The 15,100-nt window shown below is 45.1% G+C and overlaps 1 protein-coding gene across 5 annotated transcripts in view; it reads right to left on the bottom strand.

The window, feature by feature from the left end:
• The window catches only part of Esrrg (estrogen related receptor gamma), a 608,081-nt gene that overhangs the window by 495,526 nt on the left and 97,455 nt on the right, over positions 1-15,100 (bottom strand). The window contains exons 1-2 of one of the 5 annotated variants that reach the window (XM_041635230.1): positions 2,924-3,048; positions 907-1,018 (exon numbers count right to left, since the gene is read on the bottom strand). The exons of the other annotated variants lie outside the window; for them this stretch is intronic. The gene's annotated coding sequence lies outside the window, so the exon portion shown is untranslated. Of the gene's footprint in view, positions 1-906; positions 1,019-2,923; positions 3,049-15,100 lie in introns of those variants that run through there. 5 annotated transcript variants of the gene reach the window in all.

Here is a 15,100-nt window from a genome sequence, read left to right as displayed (position 1 = left end):
GTGAGGTATTCAACAGCCAGCTCTCTCTTTTGGCTCTCGTATGGAGTGGAAAGGAAGCTAGAGGCCCAGCACCCATCTCTTCACTGCAGGAAGGGGAAACACTGGTGCATTATGGTATAAATTACAGTGGTCAAATCAAAAGACCTGAATAAACAAAAACTTTTTTTTTTTTGTTATACGGTTCTGCAATTCATGGAGCTGTCAGGCAAGATCTCATTCAAGCCGCACCAGAAAGCACGACTCTAACTTGGTTGCTTGTTTACAAGCTCCCTGAAGAAAAGAAGAGCCTGCAGAATTCAAAAAGAAAGAAAGCACATTTCACCCTCTTTTCCTGAAAATTATAGAAACAAATGAGGATGGAACTTCATGCCACCTCCCCCTCTATGTTGGGATAGACACCACATTAAATAGGCTGTTATAAGCAGGCCATCTCAATTGTGGAGGGGTGTTTGGGGGGGTCCTTGGGGGTTGTCTGTGTGCTGGGTCAGGGGTGTTAGCATGTATGTGAAGATCAAATCACAACTTCCAATGTCCTTCATTCACTTTCAACTTGGCTTTTGAAATAATGGCTCCCGTTAAGAGCTGGAGTTCACCAGGTCCAATGCATCCACTTGCCTCCACCTCCCTAGGCTGGGATTCTAAGTGTGCGTCACAACAGCTGGCTGTTTTCATGGGTGTTGGTGAGCAAACTCAGGTCTTCCTGCTATTGTGGAAAATGATCTCCTAACTTGAGTTCCCTCCCCTGGACCCATCTGATATTTTTATGGCTCAACTTTCTTTCATGCATTTGGAATGGGGAAATAGGATCTGTAGTTTTCAGTTTCCAGAAAAAAAATCAACTGAGATTTTAAAATATTAAATATATCATGTAATATCTAAATGTTAGCTGATAGTGACAGCTCCTACCAGCAGTAGTAAGCCACATCAGGAACAAGACACACCGAAGAACATCATGGCATGTGCCTGTAACTCCAGCAGCTCAGGAGACAGGCATGGGGGTCATGAGTTTGAGGATAACCTGCAGAACACAGAAATATCCTGTTCTCAAACGAAGCACCATTACCAATGACTATCAAATAAAACCACACAGTGCTACCCATATAAGCCTTCAGGAGAGCCATAACCAAACCCACTAATGGGATAAACTAAAGAACACAGTCTGAAGTCAGGTCAAATTTTGCTGCCAAATAACTTCTGTGGTCAAAATTATAAAATAAATTTTAAAAACAACAATATACATTCTTTTCTTTTCAGAGCTATAGATAATAGATTTTGCATTTGAACCCTTAAGTTTTTTCTATGAAACATCGGAACTGTTCCTCAACATGGAAATGATGGTGATTAAGTTGTTCCCTCTTTGGTGGGGATGACAACATGAGTGGCCAGGTTGGGGGGGGACAATGGGGGAGAGTACTGGAAGAGACTATGGAGTCAGACAAAACCTGGCACAAGGAAATCTCTCAGGAATCTACAAGGAAGGTCCCAGCTTAGACTCCTAGCAACAGCAGACATAGCACGAACTGTCCTTCTCCTGTGACCAGATTGGTGTCTAGCCAGTTGTCATCAGAGAGGCTTCATCAAGCAAGTGATGGAAACAGATGCAGACCCACAGACAAACATGAGCCAGAATTTGGAAAATCCTGCAGAAGAGGGGGAGAAAGGACCATAGGACCCAGAGGGGTCAAGGGCACCACAAGAAAACTCACAGAATCAATTAACCTGGGTTCATATGGCTCACGGAGCCTGCCTGGGTCCCACCCGGCATTCTGCATATATGTTACAGTTGTGTAGCTTGGTCCTCTGGTGGGACTCCTAACAGTCAGAACAGGGGCTTTCCCTGACTTTTTTACTGGCTTTGGGAACCCTAGACCATATACTGGGTCATCTTGCCCGGCCATAATACATGGGGATGTTCTTACTCTTACTGCAACTTAATACTCCATGCTTTGTTGATTGTCACGGGAGACCTGCCCTTTCCTAAACAGAAATGGAGGGAGACTGGATTAGGGGATGGGAACAGAAGGGGATGAGACACTGGAGGAGAAAGGGGAGGGGAAACTTCAGTTGGGATGTAAAATAAAAAAATAAATTTGTTTTAAAAATTAGCTTTATAAAAAATAAATTTTCCCTCTCCTTTCACAAGTCATGTAAATTATTCTGGTTATATTTCCTTCCTGACCAAATATTCTCTTTATCTTTACCGCTCTTCTTTTTAACACATTTGTGTTGGTTTTGCTTCCTATTATTGTGAGAAATACCCTGGCAAATTTCTACATTTCTTCCAAAGGTAGAAAGGGCCTTTGACACTGCCGAGGTTACAGAGCACTGTGGCAGGGAAGCAAGGCGGGAGCCACTGCCACCGCTGGTCACAGACCCACTGTCAAGGGCAGAGCCGAATGCATGCACGCTTGCTGGTGCTCATCGTAGTCTCTCCAAATTCTCATCTAGTTCAAGCTCATGAAATTACACAGGCCAGATCCAAGGTAGTTCTTCCCAGGTCAATTAACCTGAAGAAGAAATCCCGCCCACAGGATGCCCACAGGTCAGCTTGAACAAGACAGCCTCACTAAGACCCCTTCCCATGTGACTTTACTATGTCAAGTTGACAATCAACGGGACTACGATAACTCCCAAGTATCTCCCATGTTTAGGTCAGACTTGACTACAATAGGAAGAAATCAATCCCCAAACAGGGTGTGAAATATGACCGTCTTCTGACAGAGTTCTAGCCTGGTACCCCGTTACCATCCAATCCATCTCCCACCCACCAGTGAGTGATCTTCTTTCTTCAAATGAAATTTCAACATGACAGCTTCTGCTAAAATCTCTCAGTGATTTTCCATAATTCCCCGCAAAGACCGCATTTTTAATATAGTGTGCAAAGCCTTGGATGAGCTGTCCCCACCTCTCTCTCCGGTCTCACCTTCCTGCTCAGCACCAGTTCCAGATCCGCAAAGCCGGCACCGCAGGCCGACTACAGGACGAGCAGCTCGCTGAATCTGTGACACGCCTCTGGGCTTCCACCACACCATTCCGCTTGCTACACTGTGCTTCCCCAAGCAGATCCACCAGCTCAGCCTCACTCATCTCCCTACTTCCTCCCACACCAACACTTCCTCTCTGGAGTCCATTGTGGTCCCTTCGCCTTTCTTCTCAACATCAACAGCCCATGCTTATCTCACGCTCGCACAGCTCACGTGGGCTCGTTCACTCTTCGGGTATGCGCCCTGGTATAGCATCAACACAGGCTCTTCCACAGTGTGTGCCAGCTTCCTGAGTTAAAGGGGCCTCCTACAACATTTTGCCAAAACGACAAATGTGAAGGGACATGAAAGGACACCACCTAGTGACTTGAAAGCCAGAGGAATCCGTTCAGATGTCTCTCATTTCCAAGAGAAATGGCGGGTTTGCTCTCTGTCATTCTCGGAGAAGGCTAAAGGGTGTAGTACTCACATTAAACAGAAAGTTCTGCTTCTCACCTCCTGATTAACCAAATCAGAAGCAGCACAGTGGGGCTCTAGCACTCGACCGTGATGGAACCGGGCCGACAGGGATTTACTTTGGGACTGGAAAATACTGAAGCACAGGGAAGAGTTTGGTCCATATGATTTCTCTGTAATGTTGTCCCATTGCTTTCAAATGTTCTTTTCACTATTTTCTTAGTGTTGGTGCTCTTGGTTTTATTTTGTTTTGCCTTTTCAGACAATGTCTCACGTTGCCAAGGCTAGCCTCCATCTCACTATGTAGCCAAGGTTGGTTTGGAACTCCTGTTCCTCGTGTTTCTATCTCTCAAGGGCTGGGATCACGGCTGGCAAAGGAGTGTTGACAACACCTGCTCTGTGCAGCAGTTTGCTCTTGAACGCCTTTTGAAGGTCATGGGTTGCAAAGCTGGTGCCCAGACAGACCTGCATTGTTGAAAGGTAGCGGAACTTTTAGGAAGAAGGGCTGAGTGGGAGGGAGTTAGTTCACTGAAGACCTGTCCATCAAAAGACCCTGGGCTCCTTCTCCCCCCTCCCTGCCCCCATTTGCTTCCCAGATACCTTCAGATAAGCAGCTTTGTTCCAGCCGGCATGACATACAGCTGCCTGTCTACGAGCCCCTGAACAATGAGGTCCACAGACTCTGCATTAATACCCCCTAAAATGTTTACCGACATCGTTACCTACAAAACCTACATCTCATCTTTTTAAACTGCTACCTCAGGTGTCCTTCCATAGTGACAGAAAGCTGACTCACACAGTGCTGAGCTCAGCCCCACGCTCACAACGCTCTGGGCAGGGAAACATTTGGATGTGCGGGGAGACTCTGTAAGAACAGCCCGCCAGGACCGAAACATGCCGACACCTGCAGGCATCAAATGCTGTTCAGAGAGGCTACCAGGCCTGTGTTATAGCTTAATTTTGGATCAAGAATTAAAGAGGACATGCCATACACACACACACACACACACACACACACACACACACACACACACACACGTATATGCTCTATTTCATTACAAGGGGCACAGAATGCTTCTCTCAGTCCCTGGATTGTACCCATCCCCAGTGCCCAGTATAGCAGCTACCCCATAGAAAGCTTTAAAAGGTTTAACATTTTGCTTATCTAATATGACTAGAAAGTTTCACTTAGAATGTTTTAAAAAATTATTTTACTTTAAATTTTTTAATTTTTTTGTCTTATGTGCATATATGCATGCCTGCTCATTTGTATTTACACCTTGTGAATACAGATGTTTCTTGAGCCCAGAAGGAGTCAGATCCCTGGAACTGCAGTTGTAGGTGGCTGTGGGCCCTCAGATGGAGGTGCTGGGAACTGAACCAGGGTCCCCTTTAAGAACAGATGGAGGTGCTGGGAACTGAACCAGGGTCCCCTTTAAGAACAGCAAGCACTCACCTACTCAGTTACCTCTCTAGTCCCAGGAAAGCAAACATTGAAAGAAAATCTCTTTTGACATCTAGTATATCTGTTTGTTTATAGCTTACGGTGATGAGGAGGAGTGAGATTATTTAGGCCACTGCTCGTGTTAAGAGGTACTTTGCTGTAGCCTCTGGACTGTGGGTTTGATTTGCCAATGCCTAGTGGCATGAGCGGTCAGTAGGCCTATTTCTAATCCAATTCTTATTAGAAGAAGACTGAAGCTAACTATTATGACTATTGGATCTGAAAAAAAAATGGTGAGGGAAATGATAAGTAGGGCTGGGAATTAGCATGGGAAGAGATTTAAAATAATATTTTGGTGTTATGGGTCCGAGAGCTAAGTTAGCTGACCTTACTATGGAGTAAAATAAAGTATACTGATAGTATGAAGATACTTGAATTCTTAGGTATAGGCTCAATTCCTGTTGCCTGAGAAATAAGAGCATTTAAACCTATATAATTGATTCTATCAACATAACTCTTGTATCATATCAGACATATTTTATAAGTATGGTGGAATACTTGCTATGAAAATTGGAATTAAAATGTGTCATCTTACACAATATTCATAATTTGCAGACTTTGATGGACTGGACCTTGTATTTTGTTATCCTTTTACTTCATTTCTTCATGGTCAGAGGCCCAAATAAAGACCAGAACTGTGATATCCTCCTAGGTCAATGGTTCAAGGCCATAGGCAGACACGGCCTTTACCTAACTAGTCCCAATGGTCCTGCAGTGCCTCCCTCACACTGCACATCTCCAGTCAACAAAGAAGCATGGAAAACATTTTGGGAAGTATAGCACTGAAGTGGCTCTCACAAATTCAAGGGACATTTCACACTTTTTTGTTTCTTTAGGGCCAAACACCAGCCATTAAGTAGCTCTGATATCATAGCTTCATTCTTTTAAAAAAAAATACAATGAAACTCCTAGAAAAATCTAATGAATCAGCAAAATTCCCAGGTGAGTTAATACTGCTTGTCCATCAGACATAGAAGGAGATTTTCATTAAATCACGGAGACTGTCTATTCCGCTGTTTCATGAGGAGGAAACTGAGCCCTTCACAGCAACTTGCGCATGTCCACAAAGGGAAGCACAGTCGTCCTCGTCTTACAGAACTGAACTGGTGACAGCAGTCCACCGGGAAGCAGAATTATGACCATGCTCTTGTATCGGCCAAAAAAAGTCTCCCAACAATGCAAGCAACACGGCTAATTTCATGACCATTCTTGTCTATTTTCCACACAAACTCTCTCAACAATACAAGCAATACTGCCAGTTTCAGAGGGTCCCAGAACATGTCTGGAGAGGAAAGAGAAATCCATAAGATGTGAAATGAGACAGTCTTATAAGGTAGTGTTCAAAAATCTACAGATCCGACAAACATTCCAAATCAGAGTAAATTACCCACTGCAGGCTGGTGACTGGGTCACGGGAAATTATGAAGCTACGTGAGGCCTCGTTTGTTGTGCTAGAAACAAATGTAAATAAATTACTGGGCAAATCTCATTTACATGTGAAAATTCATCCCACTGCATGGCACGACTACCGAGTCTTTAAAGATGCTTCAAGAATAACTATCACTCGTTCAACTCTGATCCCAAGGATTGAAAGACGGGCTGGGAGCTAGGGAGCTGGCTCTATAGATTAAACTACTTCCCACGAAAACATGAGAGCTTAGAAGTCAAGCCTGGAGCACCCACACAAAGCCAAGCTGGAAGGGCAGTCTACCTACAATCCCAGCCCGAGGAGGCAACACTGAGGAATCCCCAGGCAAATCTAGACCAGCTGAAATCAGAAACTCCAGCTTCCATGAGAGACTCGGCCTCAGGAAATAAAGTGGAGGAGCACTGATAAAAGACACTCGGGGCCACCTCTCATCATACACATTTATGCACATGTACCTGCATATCTATGCATCCTTAGACATATAAACACACAAACATGCACACAATATACATATATACATGTGAAATAAAGAAAGAGAAAAAAATACAGATAAGCCTGATTTGGTGTAGGCTTTTCACAAAAAAAAACTTCTACTCCTTCCATCTGGGAGATATGCGTATTTCTCCCCCGCCCCAACATACTCGCTTGCACAGGGCAAAAGGGACAGCGTCATACTCACAATCCTTTGCTCTGTTTCTAATGACCCATCTGCTGGTCCTCATGTTTAGAGTGAGCACTCCAAAGCCACTGCCCGGTAGTGGGGCCTGTCCGTGGTGAGCTATTCCTATTCTCTCTAACCCGATTCCACTCACAACATACAGCAGCTGGCTGGGGTTAATGGGACAGAGTGGAGTTAACTGGCTCCTGCAGGGATCAAACCCATGACCAATGTCATTACCACTCCACTTTGACCAAGTGAGCTGCAAATCCAGGGACTCTCATTGAATAGGAATTGGCCATCAAGTGGCACCGATGCCCTGTGCTAAGAGGCTGCTGACCTGGAAAGGCAGCTAGAAAATACAGGCGATTGCTGGGATTTGAGCAGAAACCTTCAAGAGCTTCGGATCCGGTGTCAGGCTTCTGGCCATGCTGAATTGATCTCATCTACCTCTCCCTGACTCCATTCAAATCATCCGGGCTAAAGCAAGGACTCGGGAATCAGGAACAAACAGAGTTAACGCCCACAGAATGTAAGGGCAGCAAAGTGGAGCAGCACCTGCCAAAAGTGTTGAGCCATGGGGGCTGGAGAGACAGCGTAGTCAGAAAAGTGCATTCTGCAACAATGCGAGGACCGAGTTCAATCCTAAACACTCACATAAAAAAACCCAGGTCTGATGCTGGGAGTTTGTCATCCTAGTACTGGGGCAATAGAGACAGAGGCTCCCTGGGGCTCGCTGCTCCTTAAGCACAGCTGAATTGTCAAGTTCCAGGCAAATGAGGAACTCGTCCCAAAAAAACAAGGCAAGCAACCTTCTGAGGAATGATAGCTCAGGCTGACCTCTGGTCTTCTCACACAAGGGCACTCCTACGAAGTTTTGAGACAAAGAGCTCAGGAAAGTAGACATGGGTTCCATAGTTATTCTATAATTAACACACTACACAACACCACCTCCACATCAAACCATAGCCTGGCTACCCCAGCTGTGACTCTGAACCCACTTTCCAGCCCTTCCATCTCTCTCTCCTTGCCCACTCTAAGTACATTCCACAGAAGAGAGTAGTCAAGTTTTGCTTTCTGCCCCACAAGGGTGAAATGCCACCATTCCCTACACAGGGATATGATAGTGTGTTCAGCCTCATCTACAGCAGACTATTTACATAAGCCTGAAGAGCTCCTAGAGTTTATTGGTTAAGGGAGAAATAAGCAGGCCATGGGATAATTATTTTTCATTGTGCCCTGCCAAAGTCATTCAGCCAAAGGCTAAATTGAATAGCTATTGTGATTATTTGAACTGTGGAGCCAAAAGTCCTTGCTGTACAGCATCCCAGCTGTCCTAAATTTCATTCTGATGGCTGGTGTTCATTGTGGCTCAGATTCTGCCAGGAAAAAAAATGGTCCCCAAAATAGGAGGGTGGAGGATTATTTATCCAGACCCACATCAATGAACAGTTTAGGGCCATTCTGAGAACTTGATCATTAACAAATTGCTTCCGGAAACAGTTATGACAGGATTCCCATATGTAGATTGCAGGCCACTCATATGCACACAGCAAGGCGAGGACAATAAAGCTGAGATTTCATGTTGTATGATCTGGCAAAGGAGCGCTCCCCAGCGGTCCTCATGGCCAGGAGGCTGTGGCAACAGCATTCCTTGGGCTCACTTAATGGGTTTTGGGGGGATTGTGGTTGCCAGGCACTGGCAGGTATGTGTAGTAATTAGAAGATTTCAAGACTGAGTAATAAGGTTCTTTTGGAACTTAAGAAAACATCATAGATGCCGGGCAGTGGTGGCACACGCCTTTAATCCCAGCACTCGGGAGGCAGAGGCAGGCGGATCTCTGTGAGTTCAAGACCAGCCTGGTCTACAAGAGCTAGTTCCAGGACAGGCTCCAAAACCACAGAGAAACCCTGTCTCGAAAAACCAAAAAAAAAAAAAAAAAGAAAGAAAAAAGAAAACATCATAGACTCTATTGATTGACTAAGACATCCCCAGGATTCAGAGCAGGATCTGCCCATCACAGGCACCCAACTCTGTGTGATGGGAAGAAGGAAGAAGAAGGGGCAGGTGGCTGCAAGCCCAGGTAGCAAGGCTTCCACAGTTTACCAGTGACTAAACTGAATTAATGGGATCCAAACTTCATACCACATAGACCAGTGAGCTGCATCTGGAGCTCACAGGAAGGAAGGCAGAAATCCTGCAGCCAGAAGGAAAGCTCTCAAAATGCTCTGGGAAACTATCACTGTTGGCTGCACCCATGGGGCAACCACAGAGATATTCCTGGCGCCTCAGCTGACTCCTATTTGACAACAAGTACCTAATGGGCCCTGAGGCCAGATCCTCACTGCAGGGACAGAATCATAGCCTGGGATCCCACAAGTGAAGGTAGATTTTCACAGGTGCTGGAAGGACCTGAAGGAAGACAAGTGAGAGCTACTTAAGAGTTTGGTTTACGGAACAATAATTTCTAATCAAGGACAGCATCTACCCAAGTTCAAACAATCTTGGAAATCCCCTTTTATAAAATGCATTCCTGGAACAAGGCCAGGGGTGTGGGTGTCCTTGTGTGAGATGCAAACTCTCCTCCCCACCCTCAACCCCTAAGCTAAGGACTGGAAATGAGGAAGGAAAAAGTCCACTAAGAAATCGGAGGTAGGTAGTCAGATCGCAACCACAGTCAGGAAACAGACTGTGGGTGTGGATATTCAATCCCCTTTATCCTGGTTTACTCTTCTTCATTCTGGGTCCTCCATTCATCGAGTGGTGCTGCTCATGTCCAGGATGGGCCTCCCCTCTTCACATAAGCCTCTCTATAAACAGCTGGACATACCCAACTGTGTGTATCCTGGGTGATACTAAACCCTATCACACTGACAATCAAGATTAATACTCACAAATACGTCATTGAGACAACCAGACATTTCAAGCTATATCGTATGTCTAAAGGTGGCACTGAAACCGTTTTCTAGTTCATAGTGAGATCTATTTACATTGACTTTCAATGGCATTTTAGAGCTATGGGTACTTCAGTCTGGGAAAGGTGGTAGTAGTCCTTCCCATAGCTGCTAAGAGTTGATGTTGATACCACCAAAGATCATGCCAACAGGAACCTTCTGAGGTTCCACCCAGCCTCAGAAGAATACACTGTGGTCCAGAGACCTTTCCTTGATCCTGACCATTTCCCCTAAGTTGTGTTTATCTTGCCATTTTCTCCCTGTCCCTCACTAAACCTTGAACCTTCCTTCCTAAGAATAGAGAATAATAAAATTAATACCAAATATTTCTAGAGCAGTTACAATCTGGAGAACTATTCTTGGCATCTACTTCTTGCTTGTCTCATCATCTCAAGTCCCGTGATGTAGGTTCTGTGATCACCCCCATTTTATTTGCTAATGAGCAAATTGAGAACTTAGATGTGTTTGAGGTTACCCAGGCAGAGAGCAATGGAGACAGATTTTAGAGCCTTCTCCCTTCTCTGAGCAAACTGAGACATGTAGACTTTTAGGAAGTGGCCCACGTTTACTCAGCTAGTAAGAACTGATATCCACTTCGAAGTATGGCTGCTCTACGCTACAGTCCTGTTTAAAATCTCTCCTTGCCTTCCTAATTCCCCTGCCTGAGACCCCCAAAGCTAAATGACTTGAGGCTCTAAGGGGGAACAGTACGGATGGCAAAGGGGGTGGCAGGTGGGCCTGGAGCCTATAGCATCACCATCAGGCTTACAAACTTATTAAGAACTCCCGGGAGCTGAAAGCAGGTGTCCACAGGATGCTTTTGTTTTTATGAAAACAAGGCCTGGCTTACTTAGCATATGTTCCCAGAGAATGAGTTTTGCCAGTTTTCAGTCATTAAAAAAATAAAAGCTCAGTAGGGTAACATCTATTTCAAATAACTGCAGCCAAGAATAAAACCGCGGTTTTTTTGGTTTTTTTAGAACCCTGAATAAAATCAGTTCAGGACTTTCAGCTCTACCTTCTGCAGTGAATCAATACGGAGTACTGGGAAAAATATGCGCACAAGAAAATGAACTGGGTTTGGTCAAGGACAGTGGGGAGGGTCAAGGATGTCCAGAGATAAGAGAAACTCTACATCAGTGATTTTTAAATGTTAATGTGCTTTCTACCTGCCTGCTGCATGCATGTGTCCAAATACAGTCACTGCCTCCATTTCAAGACCTAGGATCGGACACTGGATGGTAGCTCAGTAGTACAACACTTGCCTCACATTCCTTGGGTTCCATGCCCAAGGCCATAAAACAAAACATCGCCCCCACAAAAAAGATCCAAGAGCAATTAAAGTTGACTGACCTGAAAATACTTATGAACGGTTGTCACACCAACACATTATTTAAAGAGTGAACCAAGGCAGTGTTGAGAAAACATTTAATGTATGGATAAACAGTGATTGTTAACCACCATTTAATACCCAGCCATGAAAGGCCATTTTCATTGTGTCCATTGCTCCTTTAACATAATGTTCCTTTTCAGAATAATACACGGTTGGAGGTGAGAGGAGATGACTGAAATGGAACATTCTCGTAAAACATAAAAAGCTCAGGCTGTGACCCTGCACAGCAAACAACCTTTGCCCCACTCTTCCTCAGTGAGCGTGGCTGTTTCTGGGGATTTCACACATTGTCTTTAGTCTCTCTGACCTCTTATCTTGCCTGCCACCGAGCCCCAGAGAACTTTCTGTGCCTCGTGGCTTAATTCCGATCTGAGCTGGGAGCATGAAAAGAACCTGACAGCTGCCTCCCTCCCTGCTCCAGCCCATTGCTCAACTGGGGCGACAGAAACGTCTTTCCCTTTAAGGCCCAGAAAGACAAGCCAAGAAAGGCTTCATTTCCATTCAGCACAGCCAAGCCTAAGAGCCATACCAGACAGCCAGACGGACACCCAGACAGAGGAAGCTGCACACGGCAAGGGTTCTAAAGACCCCACTTGTTGTTAACTAAAGACCTCGGAAAACGTGCACACACCTGGGATACATCACTTACTCCTTTGCAAAGAATTGTGTGTTCAGGGGAGGTTTTTTGGTAATGAAACAGTGTCTCTGGCCGTGTGTGACTAAAATGATGGGATGTTTTATACTTCTTCACATATGTGGCTTATCTCTAACATGAGGGCTACTCATGGGTAACCTCTGGGGGCAAAGTCACCTTAGGGATCAGTGATCACCCCAAAAGTCATGTTGATCATTAACAGCGTTAACTTTGCTGTCTGCGATATAACATTACCCTCAAACAGCCTACAAGGCCTTACGGATGGTTTAACAAAGAGCATTTCCCTGGAGACTCTGCCACGGGAGAAACTGCCCTTCTGGGTGGCATTTCCCTCCCTGTCCATTGTAACCAGACTGCCCCACTGCCAGAGTCAGACGGTTTTATTCAATTGCTGATTTCCTCCAATCATACAATGCCCTTTTATTCTCTAGGTTTTACTGTGGCCTTAATCTGCCAAGAGTAGTTGAAAAGATACACCTTTAAAGATAATAATTTCATATTATTAGTAATTAAAAATATGTGACCACAAAGCTTCCATGTGCATTCTAATCTCCTAATACATAGCCCCCTAAAACAACATCTTAATGACTAGTTATTCTTGGAAAACCACAGAGAACAATTTTGGTATGACCTCCAATACCCCAAAAGAAAGGAAGATGGCTTGAACACACATCACAAACAGAAAACAAGGCACATGTTTTTGCCCATGGGAGAAGAGCAACTTGCCTAAAGCCTAGTGAACTGCTCTTCTCCCCCGACACTCCACCCTCTCTCCCAGCATTCTTCTGTTCTTTCCACCCTTACAAAGGGGATTCAATATAATTAGAAATCCTGTCAAATTAGGGGGCCTGGACCTTTCTTCCACCATAGTGTTGCACACTTAATTGCTCGTGCCAGTTAGCAACCCAATTAGGTTGTCTAGAAGTGGAGACCAACAATAGATTTTAGTATTTAGACAGGAACTCAAACTGCAAGCAGCGAGCCACAAGCCACACCATTAAATCGGAGTTAAAACTAGACACGAGGCAGAGAAAGGTCTAGACCCTTCATCAGCCCACTGTGTGGGGAGGGGAGGTTCAGGGAGCAGAAGAGAGGAAGAGAGATGGACCCTGTGAGGTGGCACGTGGCTTTCCAGTTTAGGCTGGAATGTCACAAAAACCGCAGGCTAAAAGCACAACAAAATCAAGGGAGAAGAGAAGACAGCAGGGCTTGTGAGTTTCAGTGGTTGAGTGCAAGAAGCCTTCTCTCCCAACAGTGTCGTCTGCACATGGTTCTGTGGCCACTTCACTCGTCTCTCAACAGTTCCAGGGTCTTCCGAACAAAGTCTTACTTTGCGGTCGAGGGAGAGCTAGACCCATTAGCTGAGCTTGCAACAGTACAGTCCTCAGGGAAATAATCCCTCCTAAGAGACACGTGAGAGGAAAAGCATGTGGCTTGGGTTTTACGTCATCAGGGATAGTCAGTAGTCTCATCACTACATGTACAAGGAGCTTCCCAGGCAAGATCAAACAGGCAGAGAATAGTTTTCAATTCCTGAAAAATGCACCTGGTGGCAAATTAACCAACAGGAAAAGCAACAGATTCAGGCATGGGCCACATCGTGGTACTGACTCCTGAGAAGACTCTACTGATGATGGTCAAGCGTTTATCCCAGTGATTCTCAACCTGTGGCTCACGACCCCTGTGAGGGGAGGGTGCATCAAACAACCTACTTATTAGATATCCTATGTATCAGATATATATGTAACGATTCATAACAGTAGCAAAATTAGAGTTATGAAGTAAGCAACAAAAATAACTATGGGCATGAGTCACCACAACATGAGGAAGAGTGGGAAAGGCCTGCAGCTTTAGGAAGGCTGAGAACCGCTGCTCTATCCTGTCCTCGGCCCTGAATAAGCCTCGTCAAAGCCCATAGTGCCCCACCTTGGAAAACACTAAACATGACTCCATTTACCCTGCTTTGGAAAGCAAAGCCAGTGCCCAGGGCCCAAACTACATCCGCCAGGCCTATAGGCCACTCCAAAGAATCTATTCCTTTCTTCTTAAATTCAGAAGTAATTGTGTACATTACAACCCAGACGTTAAAACAAAACAAGTTCTCTGAAAAACAGACAAGGAGGTGAATCCTAACCTATACCCTTGGCACCATCCAAGACTTTTGGCCATTGTTTACCTGTATGAATGAAAAGAACCTATTTACTACAAAGACGCCCACGGGCAAACGTGCACCAACTGAGGAAGTTTGGCTTTTGCATGTTTAGCCAACTGGTGGGGGGAGTGTAAAAAGCAGAGGGTGTAAAATAATAAGAAGCATTGATAGCAGCCCGTTTGAAAGTAGTCTGTGACAAATTCCTTTCTTCGCCACACAAGCTCTGAGGTTGGAAGGGAAGATCAGCTTGAAGGGCTAACCAGGAACCCCGGCAGGGCCCACAGCAGCAGCTCCGTCTTCAGAGAGAAGGAAGAAAAGACACCAGGCCACTTCCAAACTGCCCAAGCGACACAACAGGTCCCTCCAGCTATCACAGAATTAATTTTCTAATACACTGCAAAACGTGTTATGAAGAGTGGGAAAATATGACTGAGCTCAGTGTCCACTCCATTTTCTCTCTGGAGCACTCTGCTGGACCACACTTGGCTTTAACTACCACTAGACCAATTCATTAAGAAAAAAAGGGGATATAGTCGTGAGCCAGAATATTTATACACTTGACTCAGAAACAATCTATTCTAGGGGACATTTTCTCAAGCTAAATGCATTACACGGCTTTCCTATTCATACAATCCCCGAACTGGTCTGCAAGGCCCTTAAGTGGGGAGGAAAGGAACTGGGTCCAAAATGAGGAAAGGCCCCTTGACCAACAGGAAACGCCGTCTCAGGAGGAATACAATCTTAAGCATCCAATCCTCAAGCAATCCAACTTCTCTGGCCCCCACTAACTTCCAGGACAACTAACACTTACTCAGCTCCAACCTCTCATTAGACAAGCATTTCCAGGGTTCAGAATTCCCTCCTGAATACCACACACCAGCTCCGTGCCGGCCTGTGTCTAGGATGCTCCTGAG

The sequence above is a fragment of the Microtus oregoni genome, unplaced genomic scaffold (assembly GCF_018167655.1).
Source record: "Microtus oregoni isolate MIOR12 unplaced genomic scaffold, Mior012 000047F_ref0000412, whole genome shotgun sequence".
NCBI lineage: Eukaryota > Metazoa > Chordata > Mammalia > Rodentia > Cricetidae > Microtus > Microtus oregoni.
The sequence above is the reverse complement of the archived record's forward strand: the minus strand, read 5'-3'. Positions and strand labels throughout refer to the sequence as shown.